Consider the following 15,665-nt stretch of genomic DNA (forward strand, 5'->3'; position numbering starts at 1 on the left):
TCCCTCCGTATCCGCGGTTTCCGTATCTGCGGATTTGCGATTTTTCGGAAGCTGACTCCGCCTCCCCCCCCAAATTACATCATCATTAAAGTTCTTTTTCCTTTTACTGTACCGATAAAAAAGTGTATCGCTTATCATTCACTCTGAAAATCGCTACCATGCTTTCTCCCACAAATTCACTGCTTCCATGCTTCCCAGTGTGCTCTGAGAAAAACGCTGCTTCCCAGCATGCCCGCCCAGAAATCGCTGCTTGCCTACCCAGAAATCACTGTAGAAAAGTTATTCGCGGTTCCAATAATAAAAACAGAAGGCTTTTTCTAAAAACCGCGAACATTAAAAAAGTTATTTACGGTTTTTCCGTATTCGCGCCTATGGCCCGCCCACATCCCCCACAAATACGGAGAGGGAAATGTGTAGTAGGATGAAAAAGTAATTTTTTTTTGGCCTTTGTAACCGCTAATGTTTCACAGTTTTGCTTATTCTCCCTCCCTCTTTCTCTGTGCCCCACCAGGAGGGCAATTCGGCAACTGAAAAGGCTGAACTCGACTGACCTCTTGTCTCCCAGTCATTCACGTCAACTCCGTGACCGTGTCTGTAGGATTTTAATCCGACTGCTCCGATGAAAGGAATGAAAAGGAAAAGGATAGAGGCGTTTTACGCTGACATCGGCAGTTGCTAAATTAGACTGTTGAGGCCCTGGCTTAAGCAACTACATTTTCTTGGCTCATTTCTTCAAGTGAATGCATCCTAAGTCCCCAGATGAGCTATCAATCTGAAGCACTGCGTCAACATGACCATCAGAGGAATCTAACACCCTCTCTGAAAATCTGATTAGGCTGTTACAGGGACGCTGGAGGCCCACGAGGCAGCCTAACAGCTTCTTGGCTTCTCAACAAGGGCATTCGCATTGGTAGCAATAAAAATCCGACTTCCCTTGGCACCTGTCATTTAAATAGGATGTTATAAGGATGTAAAGAACTGCCATACTGAGTAAGGTCAAAGGTCCATCTAGCCCAGTTTCCTGTTTCTTACAGTGGCGAAGCTAGATCATGAGTACATGGCAGAGTTCCAAAAAGTAGCAAAATTCCGTGTTACCAGGCCGCAGGGATAAGCGATGACTTTCCCCAGTTCTACCGTAACAACGGTTTATGGACTTTATTGAAACGTTTTTAAAGAAAGCTACGCTAACTGCTTTTTTTCTGGTGACAAGTTCCAGATCTTAATTATTCACTGAGTGAAAAAAATAATTTTCTCCTGTATTTTTTTTTTTTTTAATGTATTAAGTATCCTGTTCAACCCCTTTCTCTTCCTAACCTTTTAACTTTCTTCATCTGTCGGCTTTGCCCTGGAAATTTTAAACCGCCATGGTACTGCTTGGTGAATGATAGTATGACAAATTGACATCAATCGATCACTTCTTCTAACCCTCCACTTAATCCTCCATTGTCGCAGGTACAAAAAAACCCACTCAAGATCGTGAGCCCTCTAGGGACAGAGAAAGCACCTACATACACTGTGTACAGCACTGCATGCATACATCTGATAGTGTTATAGAAATGATTAGTTGTAGCAGTAAAGAGTGAACAAACTATTTGGTTAGCCTGTTCCACTCCATTCAGGATTTTATACACTTGTATCAAATGAGACCGTTTTTATTGGACTAGCGAAATACATGTTTTAACTAGCTTTCAAAGGCAATGCCTTTTTCTTTCGTTTAGAAATGAGCAAAAGATGACAAGTATCAGAATATAGAAGTAAAATATTTCTTTTTTTTGTTGTTTTATTTCTATTCTAAAATAAGCTACAAATAGGTGTGATTTTGTCCTCTCAACTGAGGCGACCTGTTACACAATTACGCTCTATCATCCGAAATGAAAGATGTTATGCCGGAAATTCAATGCCTGGTCACGTTTGTGCTTTGACACTGAATTTCTAGGTTTGCAGAGCCAGTTAACATATGGACAATCAAGTGTGATATTCAGCACTTTACTGGCTATGGGTTTCCGCATGAAGATAGGACTGTCTTCTATGTGATCCCTTCTATGCAGTTAACCTACGAGCTTCCTAAATTCTGAGCGTTATTTTGCCACTGTAGCTGAAAAGAGTGTTATCTTATTTCGTTAAGTGCCAATTGGCAGAAACAAAATTCTATGTGTTGACATTGTTTCAGATCATTGATTGAACCATATCCACGTCATTCTCTTCTTGGTTGGGCTGAGAACTTTTCAGCACCCCCTCGTAGAGTGAAGACTTTCAGTCTCTGGCAACCAGAGCTGAGATTGTGATGTCATAATGCCTCATTCCACCAATAAGAGCCAACCTCATCAGTGATGTCACAATGGTTTGATTGTCCTGTACTTGCCTCACTTTTATTACATACGAGGAGATGCCGAAATGTTCTCAGCCCAACCAACCAACTTCCTAAATTCTGAGCATTATTTCTCCACTGTAGCTGAAAAGAGTGTTATCTTATTTCGTTAAGTGCCAATTTGCAGAAACGAAATTCTCTGTTTTTGACACTGTTTCAGATCATTGATTGAGCCATATCCACATCATTCTCTTCTTGGTTTCTGCTGAGAACTTTTCAGCACCCCCTCGTAGCTCCTTAAGTTCATGATTCAACACTTAAGCTAAGTGTTGACTCCGCTCCCAGAATGCCCCTAAAATAGATGGTTTTGAGATTGGCATTAACTGGTTATTTTCAGTGGCAATAATTGCGAGCCCCGTGAGAACTCACGGCAGCCATTCAGCTAGCGGCTCTGGACAGGGCAGGAGCGCAGGAAGCTCGCTCATGCTCCAGTATACCGCTGGAACACCAGGGATTCAAAAGGTACATGTAGGAGGTGGGAGGGAGGTAAAAGTTGTCAGAGTCGGCTGGGACAGGAGGCGGGAGGGATTCCTCCTGTCCCAGCCCACAGCTGGACCACCAGGTCATAAGGCAGGCCCAGTGGGAGGGTACAGGGGAGGGAGGGAGGGGGGGGACAGGGTGCAGGGTAGGGAGGGAGGGGGACAGGGTGCAGAGCCTGGTAGGGAGGGAGGGAGGATGGCTGGGTGCAGAGCCTGGCAGGGCTGGACACTTGAATATTAACCCCCGGTTTTTATTTGAGTCAACCTTTTTTCCTCCTTTTTTTTGGGGGGGGAGGATGTTACCTCAGTTTATATTCGGGTCAGCATATATTCATAGAAACATATAAACATAGAAAAATGACGGCAGAAAAGGGCCACGGCCCATCCAGTCTGCCCACACCAAAGACCCACCCCCTATCTACCTCCATGAAGAGATCCAACATGCCAATCCCATCTTTTCTTAAAATCTGGCACGCTGCTGGCCTCAATTACCTGTTGTGGAAGATTATTCCAACGGTCAACCACCCTTTCGGTGAAGAAATATTTTCTGGTATCGCCATGAAATTTCCCACCCTTGATTTTCCACGAATGCCCCCTTGTCGCCGAGGGTCCTTTAAGAAAAAAGAGATCTTCTTCCCCCTCGATACGGCCCGTGACATATTTGAACGTCTCGATCATGTCTCCCCTCTCTCTGCGTTCTTTAAGTGAGTATAGCTGCAACTTATCCAGCCGTTCCTCATACGGGAGATCCTTGAGTCCTGAAACCATTCTGGTGGCCATTCGCTGAACCGACTCAACTCTCCGCACATCCTTTTGATAATGCGGCCTCCAGAACTGCACACAATATTCCAGATGGGGTCTCACCATGGATCTGTACAATGGCATAATAACCTGGGGCTTACGGCTGACGAAGCTTCTGCGGTCCTCGAGTATATACGGTACATAGGATCTCTTTGGGAAAGGAAAGGTTAGGCGGCATGACTGAGCAGATTTGGTAGGCCACATGGTATTTATCTGCTTTCATTTTCTATGTAAAATTTAAAGAACTTTGCCTTGGTGATGGAAAAACCTCACAGTGCAAATTTAAAGAGCTGCATTTAAAACATCTCCTTACCCATAACTAGATGGTTCTGCCAATATACTGTATGCCTTTTCTGCTTCACAGTGCCCCCTGTTGTCAAAGTCTTGAAAACCGTGCACACAGCTCTGCCAATGCTTCTAAGTCTTGCCACGAGGCACAGGGTGAAAGGAATCCGCTTGACATTGTGGTCCTGCTTCCTAAGACTGAACAATTACGAGGTTTTCTAATTAATTTACAGGGAGCCCTAGCAACCTTGCAAAAGAATACTGTCAAGTGCATTCCAATTTAAAAAGAAACCCGCTTTTTCAATCCAGATCTCGTTATGCCACGGTTGTAAAATAAGACCTTCAATTAGCTGTTTAAGCACAATTTCCCAAATCAACTTTTTTGTGCCGAACTAGACGGAAATTCAACAAAGGGCAACTCGGGTCAGGGCAGGAGAACAAAAGAGCCATTTTCAGAACATGCTAGGAGCTCCCCCAAAGTCTGCATTGACATTCAAATTATCCATGCCGTTTATTATGCTGTCTGGGGCCTCCACTGACAGGGTTTGAGTCTGGCTTGTTTGTCTTTCGTTCATACACAGCCAGGATCTGGACTGCTACGGTGGCACACTCCATGCATTATAGCGGCCGTTGGCAGCATGTCAACCAGCTAGGGAGAGGGTGGGAGTGAACGGGGGTCAAAACGAAAGAAAAGGAAGTGAGAAAAGTCAATTCTGTTCAGCAAGGAAGCCAGTTCCATCACTGGAGGCCTGAGGCAAATGCAGCTCGCTCTGTATCTCCTCTTTCCCTTCACATGATTTCACTGAAGTCTCAAGAGATTAATATATAATTTCCATGTAATAGAAACACATCATTGGCATGTCTGGGAAAATATTACTTAGAAATAATAGAAACATGATGGCAGATAAAGGCCAAATGGGCCCATCCAGTCTCCCTTCTGCAGCATCCATTGTCTCCTCCTCTCTCTATTGGCTAAGGCTCTTAACATTTGCATCTCCTCTTCCTATAGGCTAAGGCTCTGTGCACCTGCATTGTGAGGTCATAGAGCTGCCCATCCGCAGTAGCCAATAGCTCTTTCTCTCTCCGAGAGATCCCATGTGCCTATCCCAGGCCCTCTTGAATTCAGACACAGTCTCTGTCTCCACCATCTCTTCCGGGAGACTATTCCACGCATCTACCACTCTTTCTGTAAAAAAGTATTTCCTCAGATTACTCCAGAGCCTATCACCTCTTAACTTCATCCTATGCCCTCTCATTGCAGAGTTTCCTTTCAAATTAAAGAGACTCGACTCATGCGCATTTACATTACGTAGGTATTTAAACGTCTTTATCATATCTCCCCTCTCCCGCCTTTCCTCCAAAGTATACAGATTGAGATCTTTAAGTCTGTTCCCATACGCCTTATGATGGAGACCACATACCATTTTAGTAGCCTTCCTCTGGACCGACTCCTGAGGCTTTGACACGCAGCTCCTGATTGGATAAGGCCCGACTTCGTGCAGGACGAGGCAGTCGGAGCGAACCGCGAGTGATTTCCTGCACACGTGGCGCTCCGGTTGCTCTCCTGCTGCCCAATCCCACTGCCCTCTTCAGGCTCCCCCATGAAAAATCGTATTTGCGGTTTTTCATGATTTGCCGCGAATCTCGGGGGAGCACGGTAATGTATCATTTTACTCCTAGTATTTAAAACCCTTTGCACTAATGAACCCCAATTTATTAATAAATTACTAATTTCTTATTGTAACTAACCAAAAGCTCATGGTAGTTCCCTCCTGGAAAATTATCGGAACTCGACAGCATGACATATTCTCAGTGATGGCTCCGCAACTTTGGAACACTTTACCTCAGCATGTGAGAGAGGAAAATAATTTGAGTTGTTTTAAAAGTAAACTAAAGAGTTTCCTTTTTAAAGATGCTTTTAATCTTTAAATCATGTTCAAATTTTACATTAGTTTTTTTTTTAGGTTTCCACTTTTCCCTCTCTTAATGTTCTTTCCATTTATGGTTCTCTTCTGCATTTTAAAATATTGAATTGTAGTTCTGCCCCTTTTTACCTTGTGTATTGATTGGTCTGTAAGTCTGTTGATCTAACCCATTATTTTAAATTTTAAACGATATGTTTGAATACATGCTTTTTTAAAAATAATTTTTATCTTATCAATGTAGTATCTCGCTTAGTAAAACTAAATAAGCGATTTACCAAACTAAAATAAAACTTGAAACCTGAAAACTTGAACTTGACGTGTTCCAAACCAAGGCTAATTTTGTCTGTTTACCATAAAGTATCTCAAATATGGATTACACAAGGTTGTAAAGTGTTTCAAGATACAGTTGTACGAAAGACGGAAGGTTCGGTGTGTGGATGGAAGCTGTCAATTGCAGAAACACTTCAATCAATCAGCTTCAAAAATGCAGATGTAGCAAAATGCACAGTAAAAACCACAAATAAACCAACCCACACACAATGCTGTTACCCTTTGAAAGGGAAAACACTCCAAAATGAACTAATTCTGTAGATGTTAGGGGGTCATGGCACGTCAAGGGAACAGTTGGGCTGCTTCTAACAATGTCTCTCCCTCCCCCTCAAAAGCCCATCTCAGAGACTCCGTAGAAGTGAGAGCAGCTGAATGCATAAGCAGCAACAGAAAGGCCCAGAATTATTTCTAAATCCATGGGGGTGGGGGTGGGGTTTCCACTCAGAATTTCTTTTCCTTCCTCCCCTCTGCTGAGAGGCCTGAGTACCAAAAGCATTAAGGACTAGAGGGAAGATTCTCAAAAGCTTGCTGTGCAAGTTAAAACCGATTGTAGCCAGCCTTACTTGCAAGATACCTCGGCCACCGATGCACATAAGGGCTCTCGGGGGTGGGGACTTTCACCAATTGTAGTAGCAGTCACCAAGATAGGGTCACCGGATGTCTGGATTTACTCAGATATGTCCTCTTTTTAGAGGACATGTCCGGACGGCTTTTCAAAACCCGGCACTTTCAAAACCTGGCACTGCCAGCTCAGGACCGCGTCGGGAGGGCATGCGCGGATGTCATTGCATCACACCTGTGCATGCGCTGATGCCCTCCCGACGTGGCACTGAGCCCGAAAACAGGTTGGGGGGGGCGGAGCTGGGGGGTGAGGCCGAGGCAGAACGGGACATGACTTGGGTTGGGATGGGTGGAACTGGGCTGGCCTGGGGGCAGGGCCACAGGTCCGGATTTTACAATAGTAAAATCCGGTAACCCTACACCAAGAACCCTATGCACATGCATTACAAGGAGGTCATTAGTATTAAAATGAGCAGTCCTTGTAATGGCACAACAGAGCACACCACCTCTTTCCGTGCAAACCTTTCTGGCACGTCTAGAGCTGTCAGTTGCTGTTTGCACTTGTATGGGTGTTTGTGTTCCGCGTCTAACAGCTGCATCCTGGCCATAGGCATGGGCACTCATACACGTATAATGAGCGCAACAGCTGCGTCCAAATTGCATTGAAACTAAAAAATAAACCAAAGATAAACTTGCTCGAGAGCTCCGGTGATCGCTGGGTCTGAGCACAAGAGCTGGCCTACCACTCGACTCTTGTGCACAGGCCCAGGCACGGCTCCTCCCCCTTTCACCAGGGTACTCAGCACAAATAGCATGCTTACAATTTATATGAGCACAGCCCGGCAAAAGAAAATGACTCCCTAGATTCAGTAAATGGCACCCAAATTTGGAAACTAATAAAAGATCCGTGTGGAGTGCTAGTCTATAAACCAGGGGTAGGGAACTCCGGTCCTCGAGAGCCATATTCCAGTCGGGTTTTCAGGATTTCCCCAATGAATATGCATGAGATCTATTTGCATGCATTGCTTTCAATGCATATTCATTGGGGAAATCCTGAAAACCTGACTGGAATACGGCTCTCGAGGACTGGAGTTCCCTACCCCTGCTATAAACGGTACTCTGAGTTGCAGTTTATAGAAAAGTGGTTAGGGCCAATTTCCGTACCACATTTTGAGCACAGGGATATACTATACCAAAGGAAACCTGGTATAGGGTTACTAGACGTCCAAATTTACCTGGACATGTCCGGACAGCACTTGGTCCGGGTTTTGAAAAGCTTCCAGCTCGGGACCGCGTCAGGTGCGCATCTGCGCATGCGTGGATGCAATGCGGCGATGTCACGTGCGTGCATACATGCGTGTGATGTCAGCGTGTCACACCTGTGCCTTTCATATAAGCCCTCCCGCCATGACTCTGAGCACGGGGCTGGGGGGGCGAGGCTGGGGCGGAACAGGATGGGACTGGGCGGGCCTGGGGGGCGGGCCTGGGGGACGGGGCGGGCCTGGGACTGGATTTTACAATTGTAAAATCGGGTAACCCTAAGCTGGTGAAATTCCTGGTGCTTAAGTCAGGCAAGTTTCCAAGTTTATTAATTTCTTGCTATACCATCTGTCTCAGGGGTAGGGAACTCCGGTCCTCGAGAGCCGTATTCCAGTCGGGTTTTCGGGATTTCCCCAATGAATGTGCATGAGATCTATTTGCATGCACTGCTTTCATTGTATGCTAATAGATCTCATGCATATTCATTGGGGAAATCTTGAAAACCCGACTGGAATTCCGGCTCTTGAGGACCAGAGTTCCCTACCCCTGATCTATCTGAAGAATCTAGACCAAGGCTGCCCAAGTCCAGTCCTCGAGGTCTACTGGCAGGCCAAGTTTTCAGGATATCCACAATGAACATGCATGAGAGAGATTTGCATACCAAGAAGGCAGTGCAGGCAAATCTCTCTCATGCATATTCATTGTGGATATCCTGAAAACCTGGCCTGCCAGTAGATCTCGAGGACTGGACTTGGGCAGCCCTGATCTAGACGGTTTACAAAATATTCTTTTTTTTGTTGCTGACCATTTGCGGACTTTTCTAGACTTAAAGAAGATCTCTAGAGGTTAAAAGGATGTATTAATAGACTATAGGAGCCACCGTTAAGCCTTTAGTTTTTTCCTTTTTTTTTTTCCTCTTAATAATTTGGTCCCACGTTTTAAGACCACCCCTTCTATAGATTTGTTGAGGTCTAAGAAGGAAATAATTTGTTTCTTTAATGTCTAGTCAATTCTGAAATTGTTAATTGTTAACTCTTTTCCTCTGTTTTTCCTACTGAAGTTGTAATCCTTGTATATTATTTTAAACTAAGTAAATAAAAAATTAAAAAAACACAACAAAATAGTTAATACAGTAAAAGATTAAAACATTTTCAAATACCTTAAGGGAAGTTGACAAACAGACTTGATTAATATGGCGCCAAGAGAGAAGAGGGGGTAAGGGAGGCAGTTACAATATAAGTATAGTCAAGAGACGGTATGGGGTAGGAAGAGCACAACTGGCAGGGGCGCATCTGTAACGAATGCCCCTGACCCCTCTATGCCCCTCCCATGGCCACACCCCTTTTGAGCTGCACACTAAAAGATTTGTGCATGGATATTTGTAGCATAGCACTTAGCAAGATGCGCGCACCAATCCTAATTGGAGCCAATTCATTTCAGTAATTGATTGTTAGCGTCCAATTATGGCTAGTTAACTCTTCGTTACTCACTTGGGCCCACAATTGTGAGCATCGCTTGTGGGGCTACTCTTCAATGTTGAGCAAACCTCTTCATGAATAGGGTGGTTAATAAATCCAGATAATAGATGAAATAAATTAAAAATCTAGAGATAAGTCAATAGCACTCTATTTGTCAGCCTTCAGAATTAGTCAAAACATTTATAGTAAGGATGGGAAGTCACTGCCATTTTCTCTGTCGACTCCTGTCCTTGGAAACCAAAAATGGACAGGCCTTCATTGACCAACATCTGTTTCGGCAATGAAAATCCCATCTGAAATTGAAGGCTCCTCTTCTGCCCCCTCCCCCCCTGCACATGGCCCCCACTGCCTCTAAACTCCCTGTAGGTCCTCTGGACCTATCTGAATCCCTGATGGTCTAATGGAGTCCGCTGGGGCAGGAACGATGTCCAAGACCGCTTCCGCACCAATAGAGTGGTAGTGACCTTTCACCCTGACTGCCCTGGGCTGAATTTGACCCAGATACTCAATGCCAAGCCTAATCCAGCTTCCGACACTGAATATCTGTGTTTTTGCAGGCTGATGTAAATTATGGGGTTGATATTCAGCTCCATGTGTTCGGTAGCATGGAATGCTGCTGTTGTTTGGGATTTGCCAGGTACTTGTGAGCCGGATTGGCCACTGTTGGAATCAGGATACACAGCTAGGCGGACCATTGGTCTCGGTGGCAAAGCAAAGGATGGCGGCATCTGGCGTGGTGGCGCCCCCTCTGCACCCTCCTCTCCACCCCCCGCTCCTTCCCTGACTCCCCACACCACACTCGCGCCCTCTCTTCCCCCCGTACCTCATTAAATTTTCCCCAGCACGAGCAGTTCCTCCAGCATGCTGCTCATGCCAGCATTGGCTTTCCCTATGACATCACTTCTTGGCCCCGCACCCTGGAAGTGATTTCAGAGGGGAGCCAGGCCAGCGCGAGCAGCAGGTCTGAGAAGTTGCTCGTGCTGGCAAAGTTTTAAAGAGGTACAAGGCTGGGGGGAAGGGAGAGCATGAACGTGACATGAGGGGGGGGGGGGCAGGGCGTTTCGTCCCAACACCTTACTACGCCACTGATTGGTCTGACACAGTATGGCTATTCTTACCGTTAAAAAGGCAGCCACACAGGTAGAAACCAGTTAACATGTGTAACACAGAGGAGAGAAAAAAAAAAAAAGTCAAAATAAACATCACTCACCAAGGGAGAGAGGTAAATAGGAGCTCAGATGATACCACCTCCTATCACACCGAAGATGATAAAGGCGATGGAACTCCTCTCGTACGAGGAAAGACTAAAATGGTTAGGGCTCTTCAGCTTGGAAAAGAAATGGCTGAGGGGAGATATGATTGAAGTCTACAAAATCCTGAGTGGAGTAGAATGGGTACAAGTGGATCGATTTTTCACTCCGTCAAAAATTACAAAGACTAGGGGCACTCGGCGAAGTTACAGGGAAATACTTTTAAAATCAATTGGAGGAAATTTATTTTCACTCAGGGAATAGTTAAGCTCTGGAATGCGTTGCCAGAGGATGTGGCAAGAGCGGATAGCGTAGCTGGTTTTAAAAAAGGTTTGGACAAGTTCCTGGAGGAAAAGTCCATAGTCTGTTATTGAGAAAGATATGGGGGAAGTCACTGCTTGCCCTGGATCGGTAGCATGGAATATTGTTACTATTTCAGATTCCTGAATCTTTTGTTACTCTTTGGGATTCCGGAATCTTGCTGTTCTTTAGGATTCTGAATGGAATGTTGCTACTCCTTGGGTTTTGGCCAGGTACTGGGGACATGGATTGGCCACCATGAGAACAGGCTTGATGGACCATTGGTTTGACCCAGTAAGGCTATTCATATGTTCTTATGTTCACAGAAAGTGCAACGATCCTGGACATGCCCGTTGGTGAATAATGCTACACGAGGGGCACCAGCATGGCATATGTTCTTATGCCACCTCAGAGGAGACACAAAGAATGTCCACCTCCTGGATGCAAAAGTCAGGCTGACCTGTTAGAAAATCGTCCTCTCTCTCAGCAAATGACATGTTCCATTTCGTTTCTGAATTTTTCAAGTGTTATTTAGCTCTTACAAACATCTCTGCAAAACCTGTGCAAAAAATAGGTAATGAGCTGCCTAATTATGCAAATTAACTCATTACCTGAGTGTGTGTACCGAAATGACGGGCAGTAAATTGCATGACTAGCAGTGCAAAGCCATTCACATAGGAACCTTAACTAAGGGACTCACTGTGTTATTTATCCCCTAATTGACTGGCATGCAATTAACACGAGCTATTATTGCTCGTTAATTAATGCTTAGTACATCGGTCACTTGCTCCGCTAGTGTTCGTGCTCTGCTTTGTTTCGACCCTGAGCTATCCAGATGCTTGGCTCAGTCAGCCAAACTGTGAAATAAAGAAAAAGCTGAATTATAAGGTCCATTAATGTCTTCAAATATTGCACTGAACTTTTCTGTTCTTGTCTATAACTCCCGTCTGTTTCTTCTGCTCGCCACGACTTGGAAGTCATGCGGACAACCAAATGTATTCCCGTGTTGCAGCCCCGGGAGGTTCTGCTGGTTTGACACTTCCAATTCGAACGGTGCACTTTCTTAATGCTGTTTACCTCCTTAAAATGATTTTATTGAGGGGTTTAAACATTTTTTTTTTTTAGCAAATACGTAAAACACGCAGCAATATACTATCCTAATTGCAAGAAGAAATAATACCAACACAGACACACAATTCACGAGACCCCGATTCAATAAATGATGCGTTACTGGGTCAGACCAATGGGCCATCAAGCCCAGTAGCTCGTTCTCACGGTGGCCAATCCAGGTCACTAGTACCTGGCCAAAACCCAAGGTGCAGCAATATTCCATGCTACCCATACAGGGCAAGCAGTGGCTGCCCCCATATCTTTCTCAATAACAGACTATGGACTTTTCCTCCAGGAACTTGTCCAAACCTTTCTTAAACCAGCTACGATATCCGCTCTTGCCACATCCTCTGGCAACGCATTCCAGAGCTTAACTATTCTCTGAGTGAAAAAAAACTTCCTCCTATTGGTTTTAAAAGTATTTCCTTGTAACTTCATCGAGTGTTCCCTAAGTCTTTGTCATTTTTGACGGAGTGAAAAATTGATCCACTTCTACCCGTTCTACTCTACTCAGGATTTTGTAGATGTCAATCCTATCTCCCCTCAGCCATCTGTTTCTCAAGCTGAAGAGCCCTAACCGTTTTAGTGTTTCCTCATACGAGAGGAGTTCCATCCCCTTTACCATCTTGGTCGTTCTTCTTTGAACCCTTTCTAGCGCCATTATATTACATTACATTACATTAGTGATTTCTATTCCGCCATTACCTTGCGGTTCAAGGCGGATTACATTCAAACTAAAAACAAGGATTACATTCAAATTAAAAGGAATAGAATAAGCGGACATAGAATTTTTTAAGGTAATAAACATTGGATAAAGAGTTACCAAAGGGAAGTGGAGGTCTTGAGGAGATAAGAATAGGGTGAAATTATGGGTTTTAGATAACATTTGATAGATAAAAGAGTATTAGAGAGATCTAAGGGTAAATAGAGTGTTAGATATTGGGTTGGGATTGGTTGTGCTGGATAGGTTTTATGTGTTTTTTGAAGAGTATGGTTTTAATATCTCTCCTGAAGGCTTTGTAGTCTGAAGTCGAAGATAACAGAGTAGTGATTTGTTTGTCCAGTTTAGCTGTTTTGGAGGCTATTAGGTTGTCATAAAGTTTTTTTCGTTTGACATCTTTGGATGATGGATGAGAGAAAAGTGAGTGGGATCTTCTGTCTGATTGAGGAGGATTGATTTAGTTGGCTATTCCAGTAGGTTGGGCCCTCTCCATTGAGAGCCTTGTAAAGTAAGCAGTAGAATTTGAAGTGTACTCTCGCTTCTATTGGAAGCCAGTGCGAGTCATGGTATGCCTCTTGTGATATGGTCATATTTTTTTTAGGAAATATACAAGTCTTAAGGCTGTATTCTGTATTGTCTGCAATTGCTTCGTCATGGTTGTGGGACAAGGTAGGTATAATATGTTGCAGTAGTCTATCATCCCAAGGATAAGAGATTGTACCAATAGTAGGAATTGCTTCTTTTCGAAGAATGTTCGGATTTTTCTTAGATTTCTCATGGTCATGAACGATGCCTTTATTATTTTGTTAATTTGGGGTTGCATGGTGCAGCCTCTGTCAATTGTGATTCCTAGCAATTTTAGTGTAGGTTGTATTGGGTATGAGATCGAGTTTATTACAAGATTAGTTAATGTTGGAGTTTTATTGTTTTCTAGTAGGATGAAATTTGTTTGTCAGAGTTAAGTTTTAATTTGTGCTCTGTCATCCAAATTTCAACTGATTTTAGAGTTTTGTGTATTATGCTAGTCATGACGGGTTCTGGTTGGTCGAAGGGCAGGAGATCTTTCTTGAGATAAGGAGACCAGAATTGAATGCAATACTCCAGATGAGGTCACACCATGGAGTGATACAGGGGCAATTAACAACACTTAATTGATGTTAAATGCACTTAATTGGATAGTAGACACCTACCACTTTGAGGTGGGCACCTAGGGCTAGATTCACTGAAGATAGCCACTCAGTTTCTGTTGGTCGATTCGCTGGCTGATTTTCAAACAGCGATTGATTCACTATCAAGTTTGCAAGTGTCATTTATAGAATCACGCCTAGCGGCACCTAAGCAGACTTAGGTGTCAGTACGCATTCTAGTGGTAGGTGCCGGTATATTAGGCCTTGAAGATAATTCTCCCCCCCCCCAGAACCCATTATATTATTGTTGTGTAGAGCAGTGGTTCCCAACCCTGTCCTGGAGGAACACCAGGCCAATTGGGTTTTCAGGCTAGCCCTAATGAATATGCATGAAGCAAATTTGCATGCCTATCACTTCCATCATATGCAAATCTCTCTCATGCATATTCATTAGGGCTAGCCTGAAAACCCGATTGGCCTGGTGTTCCTCCAGGACAGGGTTGGGAATCACTGGTGTAGAGCACTCTTGGGGCTAGATTTACCTGTTTTTCCAGGGCGATCCGTGGCTGATCCTAGCAGGCCCGACAAATTCTCCAATCTTGAAAATTCAAATGAGGGTGTTCGGAGGAACGCCCTCATCTTGCCAACACGGATCGCAAGTGTGCAATTCTACACATGTGCAGACCATCTGTAGATGGTTTATGCATCATCAAGACACCTCCGAGACGCAAACCCTTATTTTTGTTTTAACTTTTTAAAACTTTTTGTAGCCCAGAGAGCCTGTGGTTTTAACCCGCTTTAAACCCGCGAGTTAAAACCACTGGCTCGCAGTGCGGAGAAGGGCAGTAGAGATTCAGGGCGGCAGGCAGGAGAAAACTGGGGCAGATCAGGGCGATGATTCGGGGCAGAGCAGGCAGGAGAGATGCGGACGAGCAGGGCGGTGATTCGGGGCAGAGCAGGCAGGAGAGATGCGGACGAGCAGGGTAGCGATTCGGGGCAGAGCAGGCAGGAGACATCTGGGAAGAGTATTGGGACGGCAGGCAGGAGAGATTCGGGGCATCAGAGAGCAGGGCGTGCAGAGAGCAGCGCTTCAATGGAGCTGGAGAGTTGGAAAGATGTTTTCGACTGGTCTCCAGCAGTCACTTCGTGGGTTGATCAGCCAGCCCGAAATTTCTTTGGTGAATCACGTCCCTGTCTACTTTACATGTGTTTCTCCTCATTTGCAAGCACGGATTCGAAGCGGATCGCAGGACAGGTTAGTGAATAGTGCAAGAGGGAAATCTGGTCGCAAAGGGGTCGCAAACCATCGGTACACGATCGGTTTGCTTTGTGAATCTAGTCTTAGAACAGGGTGCACCTGGGGGTACCTACAATCTACATTAAAACAGTGAATTCCAGATTCTAGATAATCTGATATTATTATTGCTGAGTGGTGTGTGTTGGGGGGGGGGGGGGAGAAAGCAATATTCTTCATAATTACTCCGCTCAAGTGCTGAAAGGCTTTGGAGGATCTATTATAGAAATCCAATTCCTGCCACTGGTGAAAGTACAGGGACCTGATGGTTAACCATTCCACCAGAAATCAAGTAGCAGAATATGTCACATCACACACAAAGCCATCCAGTCTATATTAGCACCTTAAATATAATCATCTCTTACAATCTTTTGTT

The sequence above is a fragment of the Geotrypetes seraphini genome, chromosome 8 (genome assembly GCF_902459505.1).
Source record: "Geotrypetes seraphini chromosome 8, aGeoSer1.1, whole genome shotgun sequence".
Taxonomy (NCBI): domain Eukaryota; kingdom Metazoa; phylum Chordata; class Amphibia; order Gymnophiona; family Dermophiidae; genus Geotrypetes; species Geotrypetes seraphini.